Source organism: Heptranchias perlo, chromosome 5, assembly GCF_035084215.1.
Source record: "Heptranchias perlo isolate sHepPer1 chromosome 5, sHepPer1.hap1, whole genome shotgun sequence".
NCBI classification, from domain to species: domain Eukaryota; kingdom Metazoa; phylum Chordata; class Chondrichthyes; order Hexanchiformes; family Hexanchidae; genus Heptranchias; species Heptranchias perlo.
The window spans coordinates 91843251-91856481 of NC_090329.1; the positions used below are offsets into that span (position 1 = coordinate 91843251).

At 43.4% G+C, this 13231-nt stretch overlaps 1 protein-coding gene across 1 annotated transcript in view; it reads right to left on the minus strand.

Annotated features, from left to right (window-relative positions):
- LOC137321923 (fibrocystin-like) overlaps positions 1-13231 on the minus strand; it is a 440431-nt gene that overhangs the window by 277512 nt on the left and 149688 nt on the right. The gene's annotated exons all lie outside the window — the stretch shown is intronic.

Genomic DNA, 13231 nt, shown 5'->3' on the forward strand with positions numbered 1-13231 from the left:
AGTATATGTCCAGAGGACCTCTTGCCCCCCTGCGGATATAGGATGCCCCTCCTTCTGTCCACCTCTTGCACCAAGGCCTCTAGTGCGTCATCAGAGAACCTTGGTGCACGATCTCTCACAGGCCCGGTACAAACTCAGATCTGCAGATTGGTGGGGTCTGGCGTGCAGATTGGAGGATGTGGGATGTAGTTGTGAGCAACCTTTATTCAATATTTTAAAATAAAACAACAGTTTTTAAACATAAGGACGGGACCTGCATCTGTGTTTTACGTGTGCGACTTCTGATCTCCGTTCAGACTCTGTTCAGACCCTTCTCTTACATTTTGAAAATAATAAGATTCCCCCAAACTTTGAGCAGCCAAGTTGTTGCTCGTTAAAAATTCCAGAGTTCTCATCACCACCATGATTCGTGATATTGCAGCACAGATTCACTTCACAATTGACTTCCACCACCACAATGCACCTCCCCTTTAAGAGGTACAGGCTACCTTTAAGTGGTGCTAGACACTCCTGATATCAGGGCTCCCTGCTGGTGTGTGCAGCCAATCAACAGCACAGGCAGCGCTGGCTGCACTCAGCAATCACTGAAATCACCAGGCAGCACGAATGTTAACCAATTTAACCCCCATTGTCTTCAGAGGAGAAGGAGTAAAAGTGGAAAAACAACAAATGGATCAAAAAATACGAAGATTCGTTGCAAAAGTTCACACTATGGCAGATCTTTGGTAGAAACTTAATGTGGCAATCATCATGGTGCAATCACAGTAAAGTTTTTGAAGTTTTAAAGATTTTTTTCCTAAAATCGGAACCCCACTCCAACCTCTCCTCCTTAAGGTCATGCAAAGAACCATACATAAAACATCAGGGTAGAATCTGACTTTGTGCAATAGTGTAAAACGGGTGATAGTGAGTCAGCAATCCATTTTACATCTCTCCCGATTTTTATTTCTATTGACTTCAATTCACTACCACCCATTTTACACTATCGCACAAAGTCAAAATCTACCCCATCCAATGCAAAAGCCAGTTTAAAGAAAGACCAGCCAGCTCTTGGAGTTACATCCAAGGAAGGATGTCAATTCATGCTTCTACGATGAAAACCACTCACTGTTAGAACTACTTGCCGTTTAGCTGTGAGATCCAACATGCCAAGTCTCCCTTCAGCAACCCATGCAATTATTTGTCTCACAAGTAAGAGAAAGAGGTACACATTTTTCAAAAAAAAATGGGAAGAGTATTCACAACAAAAATAATTTCCCCAAAAGGGGAATGTTTAAGACTTATAAGAAGTTTATGAAAAGTCAGTGCCATTAGGCTCAGTAAACATTTCCCTTTTTGATTGATCTCTACTAACTTACCCACTTTCTCAACAATATTCCTCAATCGCTTTTTCATAGCAAAACATCTAGTTGTCTCTTGAACCTATTTATACTGTTTGCTTCAGTGATCTTCTTCAGTAACTTATTCCATAGATTTATTGCACTTTGGATGATAAAGGTTTGTCTTCCCTTTTTTACTCCTACTTATTAATTTGTGTCCTCTGGTATTTGAATCCTTCACCAGAGTGAATAATTAGTCAGGATTGGCTATGTCTACTCCCTATATAAACTTCAGAATTTCAAATGGATTACCTGCAAGTCTTCCCTTTTCCAAAAAAAAAAACATCTTCCTTAAAATTTCCTCAAAACTTTGATTCCCCATACTTGGATTCTCCTGGTTTACTCACCTCTGTGTCCTCTCAAGGGCGATAATGATCATCAATATCTTAGGCAAGATGGAGAAGAACCAAGCATCTTTTATAAAAGTAGGCTTTATGATCTTTAACATTAACAGTAGGATTATCTATAGTAGGAGGCATGGAAATTATAATTATTCACTGAGAAGTCCTTAAGCTATTAATATTTAATGAATATGGTAGCAGCGCACAACAACTCCTTGGAATAATTCATATGACTTTTTGAAGTGATTTAGATAAGACACAAAGGCTAGTGTTATCATCTCACTCACTGAAATGAACTGTTAATGCATGTTACATGGGTGCAGCACATATCTCACATGCTTGCATTTTATTGTATCTGTTCACTCTGTACCAGAATTTCAATATTGCAATGAAACCAGCTGCAGAGGGAGGGAGGGAGGGAGGAAAACATATGCATAGCTTGTTCAACCCTACCATATTCTGAAGCAGGAATACAAAGCAATTTACTATTAATCTAATCTAATTTCTAATAATACATAAGTTGAAACCTGTGGCATTGCTCAGGGGTAGCCAGAGAGGATGTGTCATTTTATAAGGGTAGGATTAGATGATGTCATGGATATGGTTATTAATGTAGGATGATGATATAGCAGATACAGTTTATAAGGATAGGATTATGTAATGTAACAGGTAATGAGAGGAATCTTCCACAGCCCCACTCCACCACACTGCGGGAGGGTTATCAGAAAATTGTCGGTGTACTGCCTGTGATTTTCCATCTATTGACATCAATATATTATAATAATGGTGGAATATTTCAGTTTCTGATGAGAATAAATGAAATGTAGGATAAAAATAAATAATTTATGGTAAAATAGATTATATGTAAAAAGAATTACACATAGAAATTAAAATTAAATTAATTTGCTTTATAATTTTAGTAGTAAATATAAGTTTATGTTGTTTAAATGTCATTGTAATTACTGTGATTTATTTTACTGGCCATTTTTTACTTCAATAAAGATTGCTGATTTAATATTTTGTTTTGTATCCTATCTCCTTAAAAGTTTTGTGTTACTTTTTGCCGGTTTATTGTTATTGGGCATGTAAATTTGTTTTTCATTTGAGTGTATGTTGTATCTTATTGGATTTTTCTATATGTTGCCCCTATTTCATTCTGTTTTGCAACGGTTTCAGATTAGTTTTGTATTCTCATCACGATTTGTGCAATTGATTTATTTTTTACCACACACTTGGTGAATTGAATTGCTTTTGATTGTTTCTGCTCCCTACATGTGTTATGTTCTTTTTTGTCTGGCGTACTATATTCACTTATCTCCATTTAGTCCGTATCGACTTGTTTTGGTCAGCTGTTATTTCAAATCATTTGGGTTTATTTTATTACCCATGTAATAGAGATTTTTGAGGAGCTGGCATGAAGTGTGGAGGCATGTTGGTGGAAAAGGATTCAGGTGAGCAGTTAGTGCGAGAGCAGCAAGGAAAGAGTTGGGTGGGCAGCGGGCAGGTTAAATGGTTGGACAGCCAGGGAGCTGGAATAGTCTGGCATGGTCGACGGCTAAGAAGTCGGCAGGCAGCCAGGGCAAGAAAAGTTGGGGTGGAGTGGGAAATAGTCAGAAATAGTTAGGGAGAAAGTACAGGTAGGCAGCCAATGGGCAAATCAGAAAAGTGGGGTCAGGAAAGAATCAAGCAGGACATCAGCAAGCGAAGGAGTCAGACTGATAGTGCGGGAGAAAGTTGGCTGGGCATAGGAAGCAGTTAGGCAAGGGTCAGCCAAGAGGAAGAGTGGGGTAGCAGCCGGCAGGAGCATCAGGGAGACAGGCAGACCATTTGTTAAACAGTCCCGGGGTGTTGAAACCTCGAGGGCAGAGACTGCAGTTAGAGGAAGAAAAGAGAGTGGCAATGACAGGGAAACTGAACTCCCAGATGTCCGATAGAAATTAGGTCTTGGGATAAAAGTTGCTAGAGACATTTAGCAGAGGAATACGGCAATTTAATAGGTAAGGAGGAATATTTGTTGGAAATTATTAATGTTTTTACATGTTTGTTAAGTTTTGTATTCGTAGTATATATATATTTTACCTTTGTCTAATTGAATAGTTGAAGGACAAAAATGGAGGTCGAAAGGAATTTGAAAAGCATTTTGTGTGATTTAATTGGCCCAGGTTTTGTACTTCTGAGTTGTCATAGCTTCAGATTATTGATCCAATCAAAAGGAATGGTGCCAGATAGTAGTAAGTCAAGATGTGTGAAATCAGAATGTGACACAGGAAGTGTGACCCAAGGAGGACATCCTCCAATGCACACTTTATCTATTTAAACTGGAATAATGTATCTATCCCGCTAATTTAAATATATAAAGTGTGAGTTGGAGGATATGTTGTTTTATAATGATAGTGGCTGTTATGCCACATAACATACAATGTATTATCGGGGCCATTAATTTACAGTGTCTGAATAAGTCAAATTATGTTGGTATTGCATCATATTATGCGATTTTTACAGGTGTTTTGGGGAACAACATTCCTGCTTTCGTCTGTTTTTCCTTGGCCTTAATTACCATTATTATAAGAACATAAGAAATAGGAGCAGGGGTAGGTCACATGGCCCCTCAAGCCTGCTCCACCATTCAATCAGATCATGGCTGATCTTCGACCTCAACTCCACTTTTCTGCCCAATCCCCAGATCCCTTGATTCCCGAGTCAAAAAATCTACCTATCTCAGCATTGAATATATTCAACGATTCAGTATCCACAGCCCTCTGGGGTAGAGAATTCCAAAGATTCACAACCCTCTGAGTGAAGAATTTCCTCCTCAACTCAGTTTTAAATTGCTGACCCCTTATCCTGAGTCTATGCCCCCTAGTTTGAGGCACTCCAGCCAGGGGAAACAACCTCTCAGCATCTACCCTGTCAAGCCCCCTCATAATCTTATATATTTCAATGAGATCACCTCTCATTCTTCTAAACTCCAGAGAGTATAGGCCCATTCTCTCCTCATAGGACAACCCTCTCATCCCACAAATTAATGTAGTGAACCTTTGTTGCACCACCTCTAAGGCAAGTATATCCTTCCTTAGACAAGGACTCCAAAACTGTACGCAATACTCTAGGTGAGGTCTCACCAAAGCCCTGTACAATTGTCATAAGATTTCCTTACTCTTGTACTTCAATCCCCTTGCAATAAAGGCCAACATGCCATTGGCTTTCCTAATTGCTTGCTTTACCTGCATGCTAACTTTTGGGGGTAATTTTAAACCCCAAGAACGGGTGGGTTGGCGGCAGGTGGGAGTTGAAAACAGTTGTTTTTTGGGTCACAACCGCAACCTGGCTTTATTTCCAGATTTAATGTTGGCGCAGAAAAGTACAGGCTTCCCACTGGGAATGCCAAGTGCAAATATTTTGCAGTCGCAACCCAAAAAAACAACTGTTTTCAACTCCCACCCACCCCCAACCCACACGTTCTTGGGTTTAAAATCACCCGCTTTGTGCTTCTTGTACTAGGACTCCCAAGTCTCTCTGAACATGAACATTTAATAGTTTCTCACCACTTAAAAAATATTCTGTTTTTCTATTCTTCCTACCAAAGTGAATAACCTCACATTTCCCCACATTATACTCCATCTACCACCTTCTTGCCCGCTCACTTAACCTATCTATATTCCTTTGCAGACTCTTTGTGTCCTCCTCACAGCTTACTTTTCCACCTAGCTTTGTATCGTCAGCAAACTTGGATACATTACACTCGGTCCCTTCATCTAAGTCATTAATATAGATTGTAAATAGCTGAGGCCCAAGCACTGATCCTTGTGGCACCCCACTAGTTACAGCCTGCCAACCTGAAAATGATCCATTTATCTCGACTCTCTGTTTTCTGTCCGTTAACCAATCCTCTATCCATATTAATATGTTACCCCCAACCCCATGAGCCCATATCTTGTGCAGCAACCTTTTATGTGGCCACTTATCAAATGCCTTTTGAAAATCAAATATACGACATCCACTGGTGCCCCTTTATCTACCCTGCTAGTTACATCCTCAAAAAACTCCAATAGGTTTGTCAAACAAGAATTCCCTTTCATAAAACCACGTTGGCTCTGTCTAATTATATTATGATTTTCAAAGTGCCCTGTTACCACTTTCTCTATAATGGATTCCAGCATTTTCCCGACGACTGATGTCAGGTTAACTGGCCTGTAGTTCCCTGTTTTCTCGTTCCCTCCTTTCTTGAATAGCTGAGGCCCAGGCACCGGTGTTCCTTTGCCTATTTTATCTCAACTTTTAGCTCTTACCAAGATGCCAGGCAAGATGTACCAAGTCGGAGTTTAGCAGCACAAAGAAGATAGGTCCTAAGATTTTACAGCACTGAGGTCTGGCAATACTGCGATGGAGTACTGTGGTGGGGGGGTACTGCGATGGAGTACTGTGGTGGGGGGTACTGCGATGGAGTACTGTGGTGGGGGGTACTGCGATGGAGTACTGTGGTGGGGGGTACTGCAATGAAGTACTGTGGTGGGGGGTACTGTGGTGGGGGGTACTGCGATGAAGTACTGTGGTGGGGGGTACTGCGATGAAGTACTGTGGTGGGGGGGTACTGCGATGGAGTACTGTGGTGAGGGGTACTGCGATGGAGTACTGTGGTGGGGGGTACTGCGATGGAGTACTGTGGTGGGGGGTACTGCGATGGAGTACTGTGGTGGGGGGTACTGCGATGGAGTACTGTGGTGGGGGGTACTGCGGTGGAGTACTGTGGTAGGGGGTACTGCGATGGAGTACTGTGGTGGGGGGTACTGCGATGGAGTACTGTGGTGGGGGGTACTGCGATGAAGTACTGTGGTGGGGGGTACTGCGATGGAGTACTGTGGTGGGGGGTACTGCGATGGAGTACTGTGGTGGGGGGGTACTGCGATGGAGTACTGTGGTGGGGGGGTACTGCGATGGAGTACTGTGGTGGGGGGGTACTGCGATGGAGTACTGTGGTGGGGGGTACTGCGATGGAGTACTGTGGTGGGGGGTACTGCGATGGAGTACTGTGGTGGGGGGTACTGCGATGGAGTACTGTGGTGGGGGGGTACTGCGATGGAGTACTGTGGTGGGGGGTACTGCGATGGAGTACTGTGGTGGGGGGTACTGTGGTGGAGTACTGTGGTGGGGGGGTACTGCGATGGAGTACTGTGGTGGGGGTACTGCGATGGAGTACTGTGGTGGGGGGTACTGTGGTGGGGGGTACTGCGATGGAGTACTGTGGTGGGGGGGTACTGCGATGGAGTACTGTGGTGGGGGGTACTGCGATGGAGTACTGTGGTGGGGGGGTACTGCGGTGGGGGCTACTGTGGTGGGGTACTGCGGTGGGAGCTACTGCGATGGAGTACTGCGGTGGGGGCTACTGCGATGCAGTACTGCGCAGGGGTGCTATGGTTTGACAGCTATGGAGGCGGATCCCGGATTTGGTAGCATGATGGGGGGATGGGGAGGGGGAGGAGTCTTGAGGCTTAGCAGCATGGGAGAGGGGGTTGTGAAGTTCAGCAATACTGAGGGGTCTCCTGGGGGTCAATTTTAAGATGGCCGAGCAGGTTCCTAATATTGGGGAATCCCAGAGCGGGTCCTGGATTCCCAATGACGCGAATCGGTGTGCACGGAGCCCCCGCATGCGGGACTCCCATCGGCAATTAAAGCCGGCGGGATGAGAGTTTAGATAGTTAGGGAGGTACTTGAGGTCGTTGACAGACCTCATTGGGAAGAGATTTTAGCAGGGATGTGATTTTGGACTCTCCTCAGCGTGTTTCCCATGCTGTGGGAAAGACTCCCTGTTGTTGCAGACGTGTTTCAGTCAGCAGCCATTGGGAGATGCAGAGGATTCCTTGACAGTTGGGGGGAATACCTCATTCATTGCAGCAGGGCACTCTGTCACCTCAGACAAAGTTTTGCCTGCCACACCGTTGTCTCCACACTCCAAATTATTACATCGTACTCTAAACTCTGCTGTCCAAACACATTTACCTACTTTGTGGACCCCCTCACACTCACACCATCAGGATTGAGGGGGGGGGGGTGGTGGGAGGGGGTTCCATAGCTGCATTCATCACTCCACTGGAGGACGAGCAACATCACCAGCCTCACCGGGTACGCCGTCCACCTCCGCCACGTGGAGCTGCACAACACAGTGCCACGCAACAGGCACCTGCACAAAGCAGTCGTGCAACTACACATAGACCCACTGTAGGGTGACCCAATGGGTGGCATCAAGGGTGTTCATGGAGAACCTCATGAAAGGGCATTATTGCACAAGCCAGTCAAGAATGGCCAAGACGTGGCAGTAGTGATGACAATATAATATGTAATGTGAGTTGATCAGAAATCAAATATAAGTAAAAACCATGACAAACCCTCAAACACCCTTGTGCATTCCCTCCATTCTCACGACACATTTCCCTTACGCTTCCTACTACATGTACGTGATGCATGCCCTGTGGCTGTAGCACAGTTAGTGGCAGGTGGGGTGAGGCTGACCGTGAAAGAGATGCATGAGAGAGTGAGTATGAGATAGAGCCATGAGATTGTATGAGGATTGAGTTGAGTGGTAGTGGCGGGATGAGTACTGGGGAGGTGAGGAAGTGCTGGTAAGATGAGCATGAGGGATCAGTGGGTGTGAGGAGTGATGTGATAGAGTAGTGTTGGCAGTGCAGAAGGAGATGTCGGGTGGGGGCGGTGATGTGGCAGACGGAGTATAGGGGAATGAGTAAGAGTACTCACTTTGGTTGACCTGGTTAGGTCATTGAAGCGCCTCCTGCACTGTAAGCAGGTGCGTGATATGTTGGTGGTGCAGGTGACCTCCTCTGCCACCTCGAGCCAGGCCTTCGTGATGGCAGAGGCAGGCCCACTTCCTCCCATCCGCCGGGTGGAAGATCTCCCTCCTCCTCCTCCTTCTCCTCACCCCATCCAGTAAGACCTGGAGTGAGGCATCATTACACCTGGGAGCAGTCTTCCCCCTGGGCTGCTCCATGCTGTAATTTTGCCTATTTTCTGCAACATCAGTCAGTGGAGGACTGCCCCTTTAAATAGGGCTCCTCCAGCCGACAGCCTACGATGCGGGTGTGCAGTCTGCCCGCTGCGCAGCTTTCCAGCGTGAAACCCGGAAGCACAGGTAAGTGGCTCCAATTTACTTACGATCGCGTGCCAAACCCACCGATTTCACTGGCCGGGTTACCCACGCGCCCAGTCGACCCCCCGCTGCCAACCCACCTCCCTCCTGATATCGGGCCCTTAGAGTTTGGCAGCATTGGAATGGGTATTGTGGTATTTAGCAGCACAGAAGGGAAATCCTGTGATTTAGCAATACTGAAATAATCCTGGAAGCTGCTGCCACTTTTGAATTTTTTCTACTTGAGTACTTTTTCTCTTCTCTCCTTCATTTTATTTTATCCACAGTTCTTTTGTTGTCTGACTTCATTATAGCTTTTTCCTTGGAGCATTTTTTTTTTGCTTTCTCCACTGAGATTATTTGTTGATTCTATTTGCTGGCACATTTGCAAATAGAATTAACAAATAGAAACTGGGGCTTTTATTTCCCTTTCATGCCATTTACCTTTAACATTCATGTTTTCGTCTGTTAGAAATTGAGCTGCCCCGTGGTGGGGAGGGTGGCGGGGGGGTTATGGAGAAGGGATTGCCTGATATGGGCAGGCTACTGGAAAAGGAATGCAGACCACCAGAACATTACATATGTGGATGTGTGTTGAGAATGGGACAAAAAAAATATTTAGATATTTTTGAAATCTTAAAACAGATTTTGTGCCAACCTTCAGTCACTAGGGCCAGCAGGACAGCAGGGGATGCAAAATTCATTGCAACAAGGGCATCATAAATTGAAACCAAAGGGGGAAAAAAAAAGACCAATAAATATAGGGACCATCACACACGTGTGGACCTCTGGATCAGTAGCGTCATGCACTGAAGAAAGGCAAAACAAAAGGCTATAAACTGGACTGAATGTGTCACAAAGGAATTCCTTTGCTTTACATCAATTTGATGTGAACAACTTTTCAAATGGTTAAACTTCAAGCTTCTGTTGAATAGGATTACAACAATAATGACAGCGCTCCTTAAACTCAAAACAAGATCCAATATGATGCTCTCCTTTTGAAGACTGGGGAGAAAACCTGTGGAGGTGTAGATTAAATTCCAGTAGCTTACAAAATAATATGTTTGCTGCTCGTTCTCTCGGGCATATTACTGAAGGTTTACCTTGCTCTCAAGGCTAGGATAAACACTCTCAAGGGTATTGGGTTGGGACTTGCCCATGAGAGTGATCTGAGGTAATTTAGAATAAGAAGACCAGAAGAGATCCAAAAATGTATCAGTTCCCATTAATTTGAATATATCTCAAGCTATGGATGTTAAAATATCCCAGTGTTCTTAATTAGGATTTTTCCATCAGCGAGGTAATAATGCTAAGAACTGTCTTTTCCATACTTCCAGACCTGCAAAATTCAAACAGGACTAACCAGAGAATAAGCAGCATAAGCACAAATAGAAATGGTTGTCTGGACTTTGTAGGCCAAATTGTCAGGGCTCATGGGCTATGGGCCATGGTTTAGACACTCTATGGCGAGGCAAAGAGTAAAGCTCTCTCCACTCTATTCAGTCATGTGCCTTAACCCCAACTTTAGAAGATTATCCATCACCGCTGCAATGTTACACTTCCATTTCCCACTACAGCCATCTTTACAATGCTTATCTGTGCTAAATTATAGGTAGATTTGAGCTTTGAAGCCATCCACATTCACAAGATCACTACAGATAAGGAAAGCTATTTTAGCCCAGTTTCATTCACCCAGCCAGAGATCCTAAATGCCCAAATATCTGTTTCTTAAAAGATTCCAGGGTTTTCACCTCCACTACTTTTCCTGGGAATCTGTCCCATGTATTGATTACTCTGTGTGTGAAGTAAAATTGCTTATCAGTCCTAACTTTATCCTTTACTACTTTGAACCGATGTCCCTTTGTCTATCCTCTCCATTCCATTGACTATCCTATTTACCTCTATAACATCTCCTCTTAGATGCTTCCTTTCTACAATGAAAAGCCCAATTTTCTCCAGTCTTTCCTCATACCCCAACCTTTGACACTAGGGATCAGCCTCATGGCTCTTTGCTGCACTAATTCTACTGCTTTATTGGGCCAAAAATCGCTCTGAGCAGCGTGGCAACGCTCTCCGCAACTCTTGCAAATTAAAACAACGAATGTATTTTCTGCCGGCTCTGCAGCGTCAACTTGATTGATTTTGAAGTTTTGTGAAATTGTGCGCTATCAATTCAACCTCTCAGCAACAGAAGGTGATTCGCATGGGACAGTCTGTGGGAATGGAAGACACCCCCGCAAAATCTGTCAGGAAGAGAAGTCACGCCCACATGCAGGCAAGCAGACTTCATTCATTTAAAGTTAGTATTCTGGAAGTCATTGTAAACAAAAATTTAATTTTTTTATATAAAAAGCTAAAGAAACAGAAGGGAAAAGTAATTGACCAAAAACTATTAAAATGAGGAGTAATATGAGATTCCACATTTTTAAAATTTAATTTTTAGCTGTTTGGCAGTCATAAACTGTCAAAAAGCACTTTTAAAACTTAGTTTAGACCTGGTATTTTCAAGTGTACCTTTTGGTGGCGTAATTAGTTACATTCCAGCTGGACAGATGAGCAAGTTTGAGATTTTTCAGTGATTTCTGTGATTGCAATGTGCGATCGCCCTTTCTTTGCAGCTGTCAAATCGCCGGCGAACCAATAGGAGTAGGTTCATGCTTTCAGCGTTTTAGTGCACATGTGCAAACACGGGAACTTGCTCCTTCAATTCGCCACTAAAAACGGAGAGTGCCATTGAGCTGCTCCATGATATCGGGAGCGATTTCTGCTCCGGTCATCTTCCTTGAGTCTTGACGAGCAGAACTGGATGCAGTTTTCAAGGTGTCATCTGACCAGAGCATTTTACAACTTGGTCACAATTTCATTTGACATATATTCTTCTATTTTAACTGTGTAGCTCAGCATTCCATTCACTTTGTTGGATGCGGCTCCACATTAATCAGGGATGTTGAGAATCAAGTTTACTAAGACTCCTAGGTCTTGTTCGCCTTCATCCTAAGCTATTTGAATACCATTCATGGAGTGTGAGTGTCACTTATTTTTATCTCTCTATGTGTAGCACTTTATATTTGTCTGCGTTAAATTTCACGCCATTGCTCTGCCATATTTACATATTTTATTTAACTCATTCTGCAATTTCTGAACTGCCTCCTCAGATGCCCCTCCTAATCGGCAAACTCACTTCATGTAAGAGGGACAGTCGGCAGAGAGAGGAAATATTTATAAAAGCTAGATTCCAGAGGCAAAACACAAAATACCAATCTATTGTGTCACCCAGTCCGCATGGCTGGATAGTTTAAAATAAATAACTTGCGCAAGGGAAAGTCCGTGAAATTTCTAACACTTACATGAAAAACACCAGGTGGGTATTAGGTAGTAGGTGAAAGGATAAAAGACTTGCATTTATAGAACACCTTTCATGACCTTAGGAGATCCCAAAGCACTCTGTAATAAAGCACTTTTAAAGTGTATTCACTGTTGTAATGTAGGAAATGCAGCAGTCAATTTGCACACAGCAAGATCCCGCAAACAGCAATGCAATAATGAACAGATAATCTGTTTTTTCTGTGACGTTGGTTGAGAGAGATCTCCACTGCTCTTTTTCAAAATAGTACCATGGGATCTTTTACATCCACCTAAGAGGGCAGACAGGGCCTCGGTTTAACATCTCATTTGAAGGACGGCACCTCCGACAGCGCAGCACTCCTTCAGTACTGCACTGCAGTGTCCGCCTATATCTTATGCTCAAGTCTCTGGAATGGGACTATGAACCTACAACCTCCTGCCTCAGAGGCGAGAGTGTCACTACTGAGCTACAGCTGACACCAGGTGGCTGAAAATAGTAACACAAGCAGTTATACAACATGTACTCACTAGGCTATACAGAAATTTTATGGCAATATGGACTTGTGTGAGGCCTGTTTTGTGTGAACCTCATGAAAATCCCTTCAAAATAAATTCAAACAGAAGTGTTACGGCAATACCATGCAGTGAAACTATTTTGTCAAAAAGACTATTTTCATTTTGAAACAAGCTTTAGCAAGGACTATTCAAACACCTAATGGTCATGTTAGATCCAAGCTTTAGGTTCATCCAGTCTCTGCAGTGCTGAAGGGGATCACTGCTGCCATTATAGTAATGAAATCCACAAAAGGTCATTTGAAAAAAAAAACACATTTGGAACTACATTGTTGTCTGTAATCTCTAAGGAATAAAAAAATAAAAATTTTAATCCTTTTTAAATAATAAATGAAGGCAGGCTACTGTTAGTGTCATAGCTCTCATGCTAAATTCAGTAGGATTAAAATGATTGCCTGAATACTGTGAGCCCATCCACTGTGGTCTCAACACAAGTTCAGAGGTTGACGTAAACA